Consider the following 17,006-nt stretch of genomic DNA (forward strand, 5'->3'; position numbering starts at 1 on the left):
GGGGAAAAAAAAGCAGCTTATTTCCTGTCCACATATTTCACGATAATAACATAGCAAAGAATGTTTCTGGTTTTGCTTCAGATTAGAATTGGGAAAAGAGATGTTTACTGAATAGTCAGTTAATAATTAAACCTCAAGCTACCGGTACCATCCTATTTCGCTAATAATTATCATATCCTGTCCGGAACATTAAAAAAATAAATAAAAGACCCTAATATCATTAGACAATAAAAATTCTAAAACTGTTAAAAGTATGATTAAGCTCTTATTAATGTAGGCTTTCGATCAAAAAGACAGCTGTTTTGTCTCAAGTTAGGTTGATGTTAGTTCAAACAATTCATCTGGATTTCATCAATCAACGCTAAAAATCCCTTACTAATTTTTTTTCACAATTTACATAACTTTATGTTATAGTCATCTCATGTTGTCTAAAAGAAATTAAGAGAATTTACAGGATAACTATAATTTAATTCAAATATCAACAAAAGTGATGGAGTAGTAACGTAACTTAAAAATAGCAGTGCATATGTAAGTATCTAATATCGTTTAATTGTTTTTCCTCCTTTTTCTAATTCTTATGTTTTACTGTAGCTGTAGAACAAAGTAGATTATTATCAAACCTCATAGGCTGGAAAAATTAAAAATCAGACTTTAGAAAAAGTATGTATATCTATTAACTATGAAATGCAGTTTTTCGCTAAGTGCATCGATAAAGCCAAAACAAAATGTAAGGTTATTTAAATCTATAATAAAGGTAAAAGAAATACATCAGCCTGAACTTTAAAATAAAAAAATACAATTTAAAATTGTCATCAGTTTCGGGGGAAAAAATTCTATTTGCATTTTGAAGTAATCTGATACTAATCTCTCTTCTTTAAGCAGCGCAATTATTCTGCAGTCCTTATATCAGCTTCATAGTTTCAATATAAAACGGAACAAATGAGTCCTTTTATTTAACATTTTTTATTTTAGTCATTTTATTTGAACAAGTCATTTTATTCTGAGATGAAAACAAAATCATTTAGCGAATTTGCATCAGAGAAGTAAATGAAGAAGGGAAAATGATAGCAAGACAGCACTGATTATCAGCAATCTATGTATTGTGTCTGTATTTATCTTATAAGAAGAGCGGAAAGAAACACAGCGGAAAGAAAAATTCAATATAACAAAAAAAGTCAATCAACAGAAAACTGATAAAAGTTTCTACAAAAATAAATTGAAATAAATATTATTTTCAAACAATCTATAAGGTTCCAACCTTAAACTTACAGCTATGTGTATGGAACCTTGAGAACTGGTAAGCGAATAATCGCTTTAGCTCAAGACACAGAAACGTAAACTCAAGAGGGGTTAACGCTCAAAATACGAATTTAACAGGTGGTCCCTTTCTCAGGACGTACACAAAAGCCTCCACTTGGACTTGACTCTAGTACTAAGAAAATCAACCTTAACTAAAAAGATATAGCCGAAGCTATCAAAATTCTACAGGAGTTGGCCCCCTAAATGTTAACTAAACGGCGAAGCTATCAAGGGCCTGAAAAGGCTGAGCGTAGTAATAGCTTAGAGGGACTGTAGTCAAAAGACGAACGCGCGCTAGTCAGAATCTCTGACTCTCTAACGAAGTCAGTGGAACTTCGACTTAAGTACCGCTCTTCCTTCATTTGCATTGATCGCGATTCTAAAAAAACACTCTGGCAGGAAATCGTAAACTGAAATTAGAAGTAGCTTTAACTATAGACTTTGTAAGCTGAATTATAGACTTTGTAAGCTGATAACTTTGTAAGCTGAAATTAGAAGGGATAGGAAAGTAGCTTTAACTGAAGATAACTGCTAAAAACTTAAGATAAACCTTACACATCTTTAATCGATACGTAAACCTTTCGGCCAACCAGTTTTGGAAACTATTTAGTTGCTCATTTTAACGAATAATCTGTAACCTATTGTTACCTGTGTGCGGGTTCTTAATGAATTGAATGCACACAGAACCGATGATAGCTTGATGAAATTTCTTTTTCCAAAAACTCTTTACAGTTCTGGAACTCTTCACGCAAAAGAACTCGTACAACTCTTCTTATTATGACAAAGCACAATCAGTAGTTACCATTTCAAACTACTAAAAGACCGCTGAGAAATTTTCAGTACCTTTGATTTCTCAAAATTGCTGGAAGGCATACACAGTTACAGCTACATAGCACCGGATGCAGTTACAGTTACATAGGGATCGGAGCAGTTGCAGTTACATAGGAATCAGACCACAATATCTCCAAGTTTTGCAATTTTTGGCGATTTCTTGCTAAATTTTGTGACAAAAATTAATTACCAAAACCACTGCCAGCTTGCCGCTATCTTGCCCAATTGGCCATTTACTTTATCAGCAATCTATGTATTGTGTAGCAATCTATGTATTTATCAGCAATCTATGTATTGTTAGACTGTAACCCCTTTTTTCCGGGAAAACTTCGCACTCTGAAGCCTTTCATGTTACAGCATACAAGAGATATTACAGTTTATATATAATTTCATTAAAATTATTTACATATATACAAAACTCGTAACATTGCCTGAATTTTATTGCTCCTCAACGTATACGCATTATTTTCAGTTAACATATAAAAACTCGTCTTGGTAATAATTCATAAAAAAGGTCATACTTCAGAAATTGAGAAGAACGTAGAGTATTTTGAAGTTCCGGGGAAATAGCCCTTTCTTCTCGATTGCGAACATTTATAAATATTTCTTTGTATTGAAAAGACAAGGTGCCACCTTAAAAATGATGCTAATTGTTTCAAAACAAATTAGTTGTGTAATTGAAATTGTACTGCTTTGATGATATTTAATACTGTAGTAAAAACTGCGAGCAGTTTTATAAATAAAGTTACTGATGGTTTCGATTTTTAAATCTCTGTATATGTGTGTGTGTGTGATTATGGCAAAGCCTCGAGGGCTATCTAAACCTCTGTATGTAATAATGTATATGTAACATGTTATTCCTTATAAGTGCATTATTCCTTATGTAATGTGTTATCCCTAATGTAATGTGTTATTCCTTACGTAATGTGTTATTCCTTCCGTAATGTGTTATTCCTTATAGACCAAGAAGGATTGGCTATTTTCTAAAGGCGTTATTTTGTAGAATTTTAATTTGCAGGAATTAACAAACGGAGAAACAAAGGAAGCTATAGAAGCAGCATATAGCAACCACAAAACGCTTTCAAAACTGTTGCCATTGCGTGAAATTAAAATCTTTTATTTATCTTCCGCGTGGCCCCACTATAGTCGGTTTTCAGAGTGTTGCCATTTGGCAAAGCGTAAGATCTTTAATTCGGATTTAATCAGCCTGTTACAGATTAACAAATTGAGCGATTTCAAAGCAGGAAACGCCCCTCTTAATACAAAAAATCTTTATTTTACATTTTTAATAATCTTTGCAAATGGTATAAATTTATAGAATTTTCCTTTATCTGATAAAATTAGTCTTACAGTCCGAAACCCCTAAGAGACATGAAACAAATATCGCTATATCTGAAAGTAAGTCAGAAAATGGTTTAATTCAACATTTTTATTTAAACAGAATTCAGAACATCTATGCAGGGCCTTCAGCTAACGAAATCAAACACAACGATAACGCAAAGCCGAATAATTACAAACTTAACATAGCTGGCAGGAACTAATGTAACGCCGCGAAGGGTAAAAATATGCTCTGTCTTACACCCCAAAAATCCCAGCTTACATACTAATTAACTGATTTGCATTCTGGTGAAAGAATGGAAAAAAGAAGTTATAGTAAAGATCCAAATCTTAAAAACCTGGTTAATTTAAATAATAGTGTCCGTATAAATTAAGATATAAGTATATTAATTTAAATTGTATCCAACATATAATTCTGGACTATTTGCAGCTTTGTTTTAACTAACCAAAAGATTTTCCTGATGCTCTATGTTACGTAACTCGCAAAGAATAATTTATTTTTATGTTTAAATTTTCCTTTAATTTTTTTAATTAAAATTAAAATTTTGTTTATTTATTTATTTTAATTAATTAATTATTTTTAAATTTTTAATCGCTAACTTTCTTTTGAGATGCTAGATAATAGTCGGAGGTTTAGGGATTTCAAATTCTTTATTTTTTATTAAATACCAAAATTTCATATTTCTATTATCTATAATAATTTTCTCTATTTTTTTCATAATTACTCTTTTTTAGCAATTTTGATTAGAAATAGGAAATACTGGTGATTTTAAGTACTATCTCCTAGATACTACTACATTCTTCCACTTCTCTACATAAAGTAATTATATAGATACCTGAATACACATATATATACAAATACAGGCTTTAATTTTCCCCAATTATAATTTTCTCGTTGACATTACAAAGCAAGCTTCTTAAGAACTCGAATGGCAGCATATTTAATTCCAGAGTAATTTGTTTTCATAAAAATTTTGAATGTGATGTTATTATATTGTCTTGCATTCTCTATTTTGTGTGAATTTCATTAAATATGAATGAAATTACAAAGTTTGAATGATTACCAAAGCTTGCTACGAATAATAAATAGACCTAATTCAAAGCATGTTACCGAAGAAATTTTTTAAATCAATTTAGAAATTCTGTCCATAATTTTAATTTACGATTGAATATTGAACAAATGTATCCGAGAGTATAATACTACGAGAAATCACAAGGTGTTTTATTTAATCTTACCATGAACTGTAAAAAATGCATAAATTATTTTTTCCACACAATAATGTGCTAGTTTATATAGCAAGCAAACATCTTTTCAAAAGCCCAGATGGCAACAAAATTATGATTCGAGTAAAGAACAGTAATCAGAACAAGGAAAATTGTAGTACCTAATTTGTAACTCTAAATAACTTTGGATTTTTCCCAGATTTTTTTTTTAATTTCTTTGTTTGTGTTTAATGAAATATAAATGAAGTGACAGAGTTTAAATCTCCTGCTATTAGTAACAGAATAATTGCAAGACTAATAATCCGCGCATTTTTCGAAGAAAGGGAATAAAGATACTTTGTATGAAAATGGCGAATAAAGAAATAAGAGAATGACATTCTAAAATAAATGGCTTGGGAAGCCTTTCAAAATGAGAAAGTGTGCATTTCCGAGAGGGAGGAGGAGATGTTGGAATGAAAAGAAGAGACGGATTGTATATGCCAGTCGGGGGGGGGGATTTTTTTTCAGTAGTTGTGGTGAAAAGTAAGAAATAGGAAATGGACGAAAGCGGAAGTTGAAATAAAATTGATAGCTATATCACCTCAAACGAAAGTCCAAAATGTGGGCGAAAAAGTATTTCGTGACAAAATTCTCTTTCGTCTGGTTATCTAAAACGTGCTTTTCCACTTTAAATCACGTTTTAGACTCGTTTTATCTTCAGTAGTGGACTCGCAGTCCGAGGGCAGAAAGTTGGTAAAAAGGAAGATTATTCGATGAGATGGGTTTTGGGGGCGAATGGCCTACCTGTTCCAAGGCGTGGGAGGTGTGTCTCGGTGGCAACATAGTACAGATGGAGTCTGTGCTCTTAAGGTCAAGGTCCAGATCGTGGAGTGGATGGACAAATACTTCCAAGCTTGTGACGTCATGCATCGCAGGTGAAGGTACTCTACGAAGATTCTTCTGGGTAGACAGGAGAGCTGGGCGGTTCGTTCGATCAAGAAATTAAAATGAAAAGGCCGATTCTGATAACAATGGTTGTAACAGGAAGAAAAGTATCTTCTTTTTTGGTTAGAATTCCTACGAGAAAAATTAGAATTGTTTTTTTAGTTTTCTGGAAATGCTCGAATGCGTTAATGTGAATATCTGCTGTTGGTTTCGGATTTTGTGTTTTCCCGTCAAATCCTTTTTGTCTTACAGAATCTCGTTCAGCAATTACTGTATTTCTTCATCTCTAAGATTCCATCTCTAAGCTTTAATTTCAGCACCACCAATAGAAAAAAAAAAATTCGTTGTTTCTAAGTAAGTAAAGTAAATAATAAAATAAAATGCTAAAATACATGAAAAAAGTTTTTTTAAAGCGACCTTTTTATTTATCAATAACAATATCGTACGCATTTAAATCAGTAATTCAGAAAAATTAATTATTTTGGAATAAGAAATAATTCAGAAAATCAGCGATTTTAAGACTCCATCGATTTGAAAATGATTCCTGTTTCGGCAATATTTGTACGAGGGAAAAAAAAAAAAAAAAAAAAAAAAAATAGCAGTCTTAGAATTAAAAAGAAATATGGTATTAAAAACAGAAATGTATATTTAAAATGACTTCTGAAAAAATACATCGATACATCTTAGGCATTATAAAATTTCAGTTAAAGTCTTTCGCATACAAATGCATTTCATCTTATTAACATATTTTTTGATAAATATTCTGAACTGCACAATTTATTTTGAATCAAGGAGAAATTTGTAATAATATCTGGAATCTGAAGATTTGAATTATAATAATTCTTTAAGATATTTTAGATTAGCCAAGGATTTAGTAAATTTCAAGGAATAAAAACCTTAAAAAGAATAAGTTCAGTGAGATTTGAGGAGTAGATTTTGCTAGAATGCATTTTACTTTCGAAATAACACTGTTTAATATTATCATATACGAATATTATTTAGAGATTTCTTTAAGAAATACTGAAACCATTCATTTTAGATAAATAGTTCAGGATTTTGGAAAGTTCTGTAGTTAAAATTCTGAACAATTCTTAAGCTTCAAAATAAAATTTCATACAATTTTTCACATTAAGGACATATATAGTTTCATGCGATAAATAAATTTCTTTGGAAAGATACTTTCGTGGAGAGTTTTGTGAAGGAGACCAACATGCCATTGTGTCATTCATGCGGAAGGATCTAAGCATTTCCATGCAATTAGCTCCTACTATGAAAAAAAATGAAACAACCAGTATTGCGAGTTCGTTTATTCTGACAATGGCGAGTCCAAATTTTTAAGATTTTATTTATATTTCCGAATTTTATGCGAATAAATTTCTAAAAACAAGCTTACACTTTGTTTTCTTTTTAATATCTTTATAAAAACCTTTGTTTTTAACGGTTCTTTATTTAATTTATCATTTTCTTTGTAAAGTTTCACTAAAAATAAAATGTTTGCTATTTGAGGCAAACGTAAGGAAGATCGTTTACATAATAAACAAACAAAGAAGAAAATATCATAGTTAACATTTTGATAGCAAGAATAATACCTTACGATCAGATAAACGTAGATGGTCGATACAAAAAGCATAGTTTTAAAAAAGGCCTCATTAATTTATTAATATTAGAGTTTATGCAAATCTTTTCAGTGATCCTACACTGTAAAAAAAAACCTCGAAGTTTACAGACAAAAGTCTTGTATAGTTACAGAAATGCGAACAATTACGAAGGAAATACCTGTAACGAACACAGAACCAAACGAAACTGTAAACTCTACAGGAGTTTTTCAAGAAGTTTTGCTTGGATTTTGTCCGTAGCGTGTGATCACGTGGCTTAAAACGGCTGAGAGAGAAGAACCAATCAGGAAGAAGGTGGAAAAACAGCGTCTTAGCGGGAGAGTTCAACGATAGTCGCCATGTTAGCCATTATTTTTGCTATGGTCGAGGTAAGTTCGAAATAGTGTTTGACGTGTATTTTACTAATTTTATGTAATGTATTTGTTATGTTCTTTACACTATCTATAATTAAATTCTTTTAATGTTTAGCTTATAATTCTAATGCTCCTAAATAAACCTGTGTTGAATTATTGTTAGAGTTCAAATCACAGAGCTTGTGTTCCATTTAGTAAAATAACAACTTTTATTCGTTACATCTGCAGGTGTCTGCAGTTAAACTGCTCATATTTATAAACAGAAACAAATTTGTTAATATGTTAGTTTAAAAACAAATAAGCTTAATATTAATGTTCTATCTATAGTCTAATAATTTCTCATGTTAAATATTTATGTATCTTTTAAAACATATCGCGTTAGAATATTCATATTTTTCATTTTGTTGACAGATGTAACATTATTATTCCATACATGTTATCATTAATCCCAGGGTGAACTGCTTTAGAATATTTTTCAGAGCATTATTACACTATGTATGTTATTATTAATCTCAACGAAAAAGAAAAAATAAATGTAATATATTTAAAAAATTCGACAAAATAACTTAACATACATTAAAAATGGAATATCATTTCATTAATACATGCGATAAGTTCGCCTTAAAAGATTAAATAGTTGGATAGCAATTACATATTTGTAAAAGTATTCAATGTATATTATTTTTTGTGTTAAAGATAGTTTTAATCCAGGACAGTCTTTACCAACTTATAAAGCATCTATTAAGTTACATTATAACCAACATTTACAAAAGGCAATCGAAATGCCGTGACTTTGACATATTTTTAACTATGATGTAACATACTAGGAACATTAAAGAAAAAAAAATTCTATTTTTTCCTTTATGCTTGTTGAAAAGTAAAATATTAATAAAATGGTACAACATTCATTCTAGTACTTACAATGTAAATTTACATATAAATTTACTATAAATTTTGGTGCAAAGTTCATTATAAAATGCATTTGTTAATATTTAATAGTTATAGCATTCAATATCAAATCATGGAAATATTAGTAATGATACGTCAGTTGCATATATTAATTTCAATACTCAGCTCAATGCCAAATTTCTTCTATATCTGAGATAACATGTATCTTTTGAAAATAATTATTTTGTGTCATCTTTTTATTTAAAAATCTCTTTCAGATATATTTTAATGTGAATTATTTTCAAAATTATCCTCATTAGAATGAATGTTGTTCTCTTTATTATGTTTGAAACTGCCGTTACGCTAAAAAATATATTCAGAAAACTATTTATTGCTGAATGTTTAAAATAAGTTATACTGCTCCTTTTTGACAAAGAGTATCCATTTGAATTGCAGTTGGTTTTAATTAATCGTTGGTTGTATTTTTAAGAACTACTTGATAAAATTCAACAAATTAGTTCAATCTATGAGTTCATCTGAAAAACCTAAAATTTTTATTCCAATTCTGTCATGTGTATATATTTCAAGAATGAAAAATAATTACAAATTCACTATCCAACAATACTGAGTAATATGTTGTTGATATAGCCAAACTTAAAATGACCCATTTTAAAACCAGATTAAATAAATCATCGCGTATTTTCGGTCATCGAATTTCTTTGGCGTTAAAAGTGTCATAGATTTAGTAAATCCAAGGGTCAAGGTAAGCTCAAATATTTTTTTTCATAGTTCATATTTGCTAAGTTATAAATTTTGCTGATGCAAAAGTTATGTAACTTATGCAAACATATGCTTAGAGTATTTGAACTAGTGTTGAAAAATCACTGGAATTTAAAATGTAATTGACAGTATGCCTTAAAGCTTGTTTTGGTAAAAGCTTATTTATGGGTGCCCCTTGGCAAAATTTGGCGATTTTTGGCAGTACATGGATACCGAGTTTGTGCAATTCTTTGACCATGTTATTTTGGCTTGTGTAGCGACGATTTGTGTGCCAAAAACCGCCGCTACACGAAGACAGATTGCACATACTCGGTATCCATGTACACATCGACCTATTTTCACTTAAAAAAAAATCTGTGAATTGTACAAACTTGGCATCGCGCACTCCCTTGACTTTATCCATGTACACATCGACCTATTTTCACTTAAAACATCAGAGAATTGCACAAACTTGCGCTCCCTTGATAATACAGGGAGCACCCTTCAATATACTCTAACTGCTGTTTTTCATAAATTAAAACATTTTAGGCATTTAAGATATCTTCCTGTAAGTTACATCTAAATGAATGACTCTTAAGCATAAAAATTTCAAATTTTTATGCTTAAGAGTAGAAGGAGTAATACACTTTTTAAATAACAGTGTCAGAAAAATATACTTTTTAAAATATGTAAACCATTGTTTGAAGTATAGAAAAACTTTCCTTAGCAACTATACCTCTTTAAGTGATTATGTCAAGTATTCTGGTGATACAAACATTGATATTAATTATCACTGAGAATCATGCTTTGTGAAGTAACCACCTCCATTAAATATCAAAATTGTACAAAATTATGGAAAAGTTATAGAGTGGTTTTACTGTATGCTTAAAGTATATCATATCACTGTTAGATATTGATGATGTAAAAGATATTATCTAATCATAAATATTTCAAGCATTAAATAGCTTAGTGTAAGTCAATAAATTTTCAGATTCTGACTTTGTACCCTGTCTTTCACTATGTAATATTTTTCTAGCAACTGCGTTAAGTACCAGTAAGTAAGTTTGTCTTAAATACCACTTAATGTAATCAGGTATCATCTGTTCTGTCTGTAAAACTTAATCGTAATAAGTGAACAAATGAATATCTGTAAAACTAAAGATGACACTCTATGTAAAAAATACAAGTATTAAAATGTCTATGAGAGGAACATTTAAAATATTAAATCCATGATCAATTTTTGCGACATCTAAGATAGAAAATACCCAAACTGACTAGTTAATTCAGAGGATGAATGCATGTAACATCATTGTTCATGTGTTTGTTAATTGTGTAAGCATTGAAGTTCATGCATTAATTGTTGATAACTATATTATTGGCCTTATATATATATACTTGCATTTCAAAATTTTGTATATTTTGCCAGTGAGCTAAGTATTAAATGCTGTTACGTATAAGTTCATATTATGTGGAAAAGTAGTTTTTGATCTAACACTTTCTGAGAATTTTTTAATGTTGATCATCAAACTTAAAGCATATGGCTGAAATTACCAGTATTAACCATAATTTAATTATTCTCCTGTTTCAGCGTTTCTCAAACTTTTTCGAATAGAGATTATGTGAATTATCATAATTTGTGAATCACCTTGCTGCTGTTCCCTTCGAAAGCAATTTTTTAGCATATATTACTACTAGTACACTTATATTTTAATATATAATTAAAATCCGTTATATTTCATAATTAAGTCCTTTGAAGAAAAGTTATATTTCTAATATTTCAAGATTATTAATGAGAAGGATGATTTGTAATTCTTGCATGGCTCTTCTATATTTGGATATATGATGGTAAGACCACAGTCTTGGTGGATATATGGTGGTAAGTACCACAGTTATAGTGCTTTAAAACCATCTTTTACTGCTAAGACTGAGTGGGAAGTCTGTAAGTAGGGTAACCAATAATAAATTTCATAAAATGTCTATCTTACGAGAAAAGGTGATAGATGATTGTCATATGTAACTTTTTAAACTCTGAGATTTTTCAACTAAATTTTTTTGTCTCCTTTGGAAACTTCGGAGGACCATAAGGGCAAGCTGTATGATCCACAGATTGAGAAGTGCTACCTTAATACATTTCAATTTCTAGAGAAATTAATCTTAAAAAAAATCTGATCATTATTAAAACTACTTTACAGATTTATTTTATATTACAAATAAATATAGTAAATATCTAATAAACCTCAAATTATTTTCTGCAATATTTCTGAATTATTTAAATTTGTACTGTTTTTGCTTCAAAAATGGATGATACATGCAATTTATGATTTCATGAAAGGACCAAAAGGAATCTTGTTTGCAATTTAATTATTTAATTTAAAAAAAGATTTAAATCATTTGGAATATGTGCAAGTGCATGCAATTATTATGAAGAGATTCTAAATTAAAATGTCACATAACAAATTTAGAATATGTTATGTACTTCTAACGAATGTGATTTTTTCTTTATTTAGGAGCCATGCTTTGAATCCTAAGAAGAAGACGACTGCACCTTCACAACTAGTTAATTAAAAATAACAATAATATAAATTTTACCTATTTCTTATTTTATTTTCCTTTTGGATAGTTTTCAAATAAAAATAAACCTATTTTTGTTTCTATATTCTGTGTATTGGAATAAAGAGTCGAAATCCATTGCAATATCCAATATTTTCAAAATATGATATTTTTTGAAATAAAATATATGATTATGGAATATTACGTTAAAATGAAATGGTTCCTTATGTAACCTGTATGTTACACTAAAAGGCTTCATCGAATACTTGTAAAGTAATGAGCAAATACTAAGTTAATATCTTGTGTGAATGAATATTATCTTACAGAATTTTATATTCCATAAAAATCTATCTAAAAATATAATTTTGTTGAATGAAGATTTAAACATTTTTCCCGAAGATTTAAAAAGTCGTTTGAAATAATGATAACAAAAACATTAATCTGAACCATTTAATAAATGAATAGAAAATTTTGAGAACAATTAAATCATCCACAGGAATTTTGAAATAATCATCGTATTTTTGACATCAGTTAAAGAAAGAAAATCTGAGTCATTTTGATTATAGTGATAAATTAGTTCCATTAATAGTAGGATAGAAAATTAAAATTTTAAGGAGCCATTATGCATTATCAATTTTTCATTAAAAAATTTTTAGTTTATTACTACTATCATATCAATTATTAATGCTGAATTCTTTATCTTCAGTTTTTACATTCTTTTCTTAATTTTCTAGGCATAGCAGAGAAAAATATAATTATAGGATCAAGGCATTTCCAAATACATTATATTTTCTTCCTTAAATTTTTAAGATCATTCTATATTCATCATGTATTATAGACACAGTATCAGGGGATTCTGTTCAATTTTTCAGTTAGAATTTGGGACGAAGTTGTGAAGTCATACCTACATTAAATGCTTGAATTGATTATTTGAAATATGACAAAGCAAGAGAGGGCCATATGTCCAAGGAAAGGAATATTTTAAGGAAAACTTCATGTTACACAAACATTTACACAGGCAGCCCATTCTCTAGGATTTAAATCTAGAGCCAAATACTAGTGTTCAGCTTACTGTCTGGCTGCCTGTAGGCAATAAATGTTTTAGTAGAAGGAATACTTGAAAAATTAAATTTAGGACTAACTAATTCTTCAATTTTGTATTCAATGAGAAGAATGTAATTTATTAATAAAGTTTTAAATCTGGGAAAATACCTGTACAACTGTCCGATTAATTAATCTATTATTTCAATTAATGGTCAGTAGCAGAAGAGATTAAAAAGCATTTATGCCTAAAAGAATTATATGTTGTAATTAAAATGAATAATGCAATTAAGCATGAAAATAATTTTGGATAACTTGTGATAACTGAATTTAAGTTCATTGTTGAGTTACACAAGTAATTTTTTTTAGAATTTGAAAAAATATTTAGAATTGTTTATTGAAACAATTTCATTAAAATATTTTTTTACTGTAATCATATCCAATTGCAGTCTCTTTAGATTACACTGTTGGGTATAAGGAGAATGATTTGGTTTAGTTTACTTAAGTATGGCAAAGCACACTAGGACTATCTGCCTAAGTGGAGAAATGCCTTTGTGGAGGACTTTCGAAGGGAAACTGACTTATATACATGTTACACATGGAGAAAACCATGAAAATACCCATACAACCAGCCCATTCGCGGGATTTGAACCTCGGACCGAACTACCAGTGTTCAGCGGGGGAATTCTAGAACATTACTAATTTATTGCCAAAAAACCATTAAGTCTAATACACAAGTTTTTTTTCCAGCTATTTCGTGATGCATATGTAACTTTGAGATGTCTTAAAATTCAATAAAGGAAAGTAATGCAGATGTAAGAAAAACATAAAATTTGAGCTTCTTTTTAACATTGGAAATATTTTGAAAGAAAATGTTGTATATCTTTCAGAAAATCTAAGGTATTTTTCCTTAAAAAAAAAAACTTAATATTTAAAGTTACATAACTTCCCTTTCCCCACAAATAAATAAATGCAGCATATTTTGTTACAAGCAGTAGCTGTAGACATTTCACATAAAACATATGTTCTACATGTGTAATTATTTATAGTAATATTACAATCAAAATATTTAATATTTAGGAATACATCATTTTTGTATTTTGTATAAGACAAATATGTTCTATATGCATAATTATTTGGAAGAACTTTTAAGTAAATTATCTGCAACTTTTACATATATATCCTTTAAAATTTCACATGAAAATACATGTTCTTACATAATCACTTGCAATAACCTTACAAGCAGAACACTAGTAATCTACAAATATTCCCTTTAGTAATTCACATTCAAAAATTACGATCTACTTACACAATTATTTCCTGTAATCTTTACAGATGTTTACATTGGTAAATCACATATGAAAAACATGTTATACTTACACGATAATTTCCTGTAACATTACAGATCAAAGATCTGTAACCTTTACAGGCATATGCTTCGGTAATCAACATACAAAAACTTTGTTATGCCTACAGAATAACTTCCTGTAACATTACATGTCAAACATCTGTAACCATTACAGGTATAATCTCTGTAAAGTTACTAAGAAAATTCCTGTTTTGATTACTCAAATAATCCATGGCATCCCAGTTTCCACGACTTTTCTTAGTAACTTTACAGATTTTTTTTTACAGTGTATATAAAAGTTTACGAATAAACAACATGGAGAAAGTTGGGTTTCAACAAAATTTATAATGTCTACTTACATATGTTAATGCTAGGGATATCCTCACAGGAAGATTCCGAAAATATCTGGACTTTTCATTACGTCACATTACGTTATCATGCAAATGTTGCCATTGCGCGAAACATAAGTTCTCCAAATTATTTTTCAGAAAGCTTTGCTCAAAACCATTTCTCAGATTGATTCTATTCAACAAGACCTTTAGTTTAAAATTCAAATTTAATTAACCTCTAATTGCTTAAAAATTGTAACAGCTTAAATTACATTTATATAATATATCCAACTGAGATGAACATTTATAGCTTGGTATAATTATTTAAAGAGATTTCTAAGCTCATATAGACGCCCCTACCAAAAGAATGGCCTGATTTTTTAATAATATCTGATTCACGTAAATTAAAATGCATTTAATTTATATTATTCAACTAATAATTTTTATTTGGAATGAATTTTCTGCGTTCAAAACCTTAAAAAAAAAAAAAAAGTTTAACAAATTCCAAATTAATTTTCAGAATTTGTTTCTTCCTGGTGTCTCTTTCTTTCATTGGTTAACATATATTTCAATTGGAAAAAAAAAAAAAAAAAAAAAAAAAAAAAATCTTCCCCCCACGAAGTTAGAAGAGGCATTTTCCTATACTCCTCTTGCATTGCTTTCTAGAGTTCATTCATAGTCCACCAGCGGCCGAGTGGTAAAGTTGCTGAACACTGGTACTTAGGTTCGAATCTCTCGAACGGGCTGGCTGCGTGGGTGTTTTCGCGATTTTCCTCCATGTGTAACGTGTACACTAGCTAGTTCCCTCAGAAAGTCCCCCACGAAGGCATCCCTTCCCTTAGGCAGATAGCCCTCGAAGCTTTGCCGTAATCACATAAACCTAACCAAACCAATCTAGAGTCCCTTCATGGTGTTTTAGCTTTGTGTTTAAAAAATATATATATTATCATTGCAAAAGCCAATTAGTCTATTGGTAAAGCCCATTAGCTGCCGACCGGTAAGATATCTAAATACTGGTAGTTCGACCACGGTTCCAACCTGCAAACGGGTTGGCTGCGTGGGAGGTTTCCTTGCTTGTCTCATGTATAGCATAAGTACGAGACATTTTCTCTTAAAAGTCCTCCACGAATGGATCCCTCCCTTTAGGCGAACAGATCACGTGTGCTGCATCATATTCCAAATAATTCTAAAAGTCCATTGGAGAAATGTTCAAAGAAAAAAAAAAAAAAAAGGAAAGAAAAGGCAAAAGATAGATTTTAATACCTAAGTTTTTTGTCATATTTATAGAACCTTAGCCTTGGATTTGGATGCATAATTAATACTAGTTTCATTGCGTTGAAGTTGTATACGTTAGAAACTGTATAGTTTAAACAGACTGAATTTCTACTTTAAATTTAGGCGTTTAAACACTATTTGTGTTTAGAGAAGATGTTAAAATTTCCTTTGTCTTTTCTTAGTTTCACATCGTAGGAGAAATATAAATTATTTTCTAAATTTTTCTTTCCTCTCTTGAAACCGAGTACATATAATTCTTTAAAAGACTTTTTCGACCGTAAATTTATCTTTTTGTTACAGTCATTTAAAAAACTTCATGCTTCACCAAAAGTTACAATTCATTTCTAATCACTTGTCTCCAGGTAAATGATTCAGATAAAGTGTTTTCAACAGTGTGTTTTGCGTTCAGTCATATTTCCGTATAAAAAGCGGTTAAACATTATGCTTTTTTCTTCCGAAAAGACGTTCTTTGTTGATTATTTTGTTTGCTACTCACACAAAGGTATTTAGACATTGATATTGTTTTTAGAGTCAACGGAATTTGTTCTGAGACAAGATACTTTACATTTAAGGCAGTGTTTTGCAACCAGGTACTTTACACTGAAAACAGTTCTTTTGAGATTAAACGCTTTTCATTCGAAGTAGCTGATAACAATAAATACGGATATTTGTTTAAATGCTAATCTAAGTTTCCTTTTTATTATGAATATAGTTATTTATCTTGACTGCAGAAAATGTTATTTTCGTGATTTTTCATCAAGTTATGGAATATGAGTATTTCTCTATGGAAGTAGAAAACAACATAACGTTCTAAGTCTAAATGAATAATTGAAATGCGCTAAGCAGAAGATTATCTCGCATGACAATTTAATTAAATAATTACATCATATGATAATTTGACTTCAGAATGATGAACTGTTGCCAAATAAATTTTGTGGAACCCTTTAGAATTTTGTACCATACTTCTTAACAAGCCACCATTGCATTTGCATCTTAAATTATAGTGAAATGTGCAAAAATATTATTTAAAACAGTTTTTTTTATAACGTTTGTAGAAAATATTAGATTATTTGCCCAGTTGTTGGGTAATTTGAGACGAATGTAAAAGTCTCATCTGCTTTACCTATACTATTAAAATCTATACCCGTCTGTCTGTTTGTTTATTTGTGGCATTATCTCCTCCGGAACAGCGGGCCATTGAATTGCGAGAGAGATACCCTAATAAGGTATT

General features: G+C 29.8%; 1 protein-coding gene across 1 annotated transcript in view; it reads right to left on the reverse strand.

Moving 5' to 3' along the window:
• Nucleotides 1-17,006, reverse strand: part of LOC118192971 (FH1/FH2 domain-containing protein 3-like) — a 455,802-nt gene that overhangs the window by 296,551 nt on the left and 142,245 nt on the right. The gene's annotated exons all lie outside the window — the stretch shown is intronic.

This window comes from Stegodyphus dumicola, chromosome 6 (assembly GCF_044657685.1).
Source record: "Stegodyphus dumicola isolate Sdum_Otavi_A_Nest chromosome 6, ASM4465768v1".
Lineage (NCBI taxonomy): Eukaryota > Metazoa > Arthropoda > Arachnida > Araneae > Eresidae > Stegodyphus > Stegodyphus dumicola.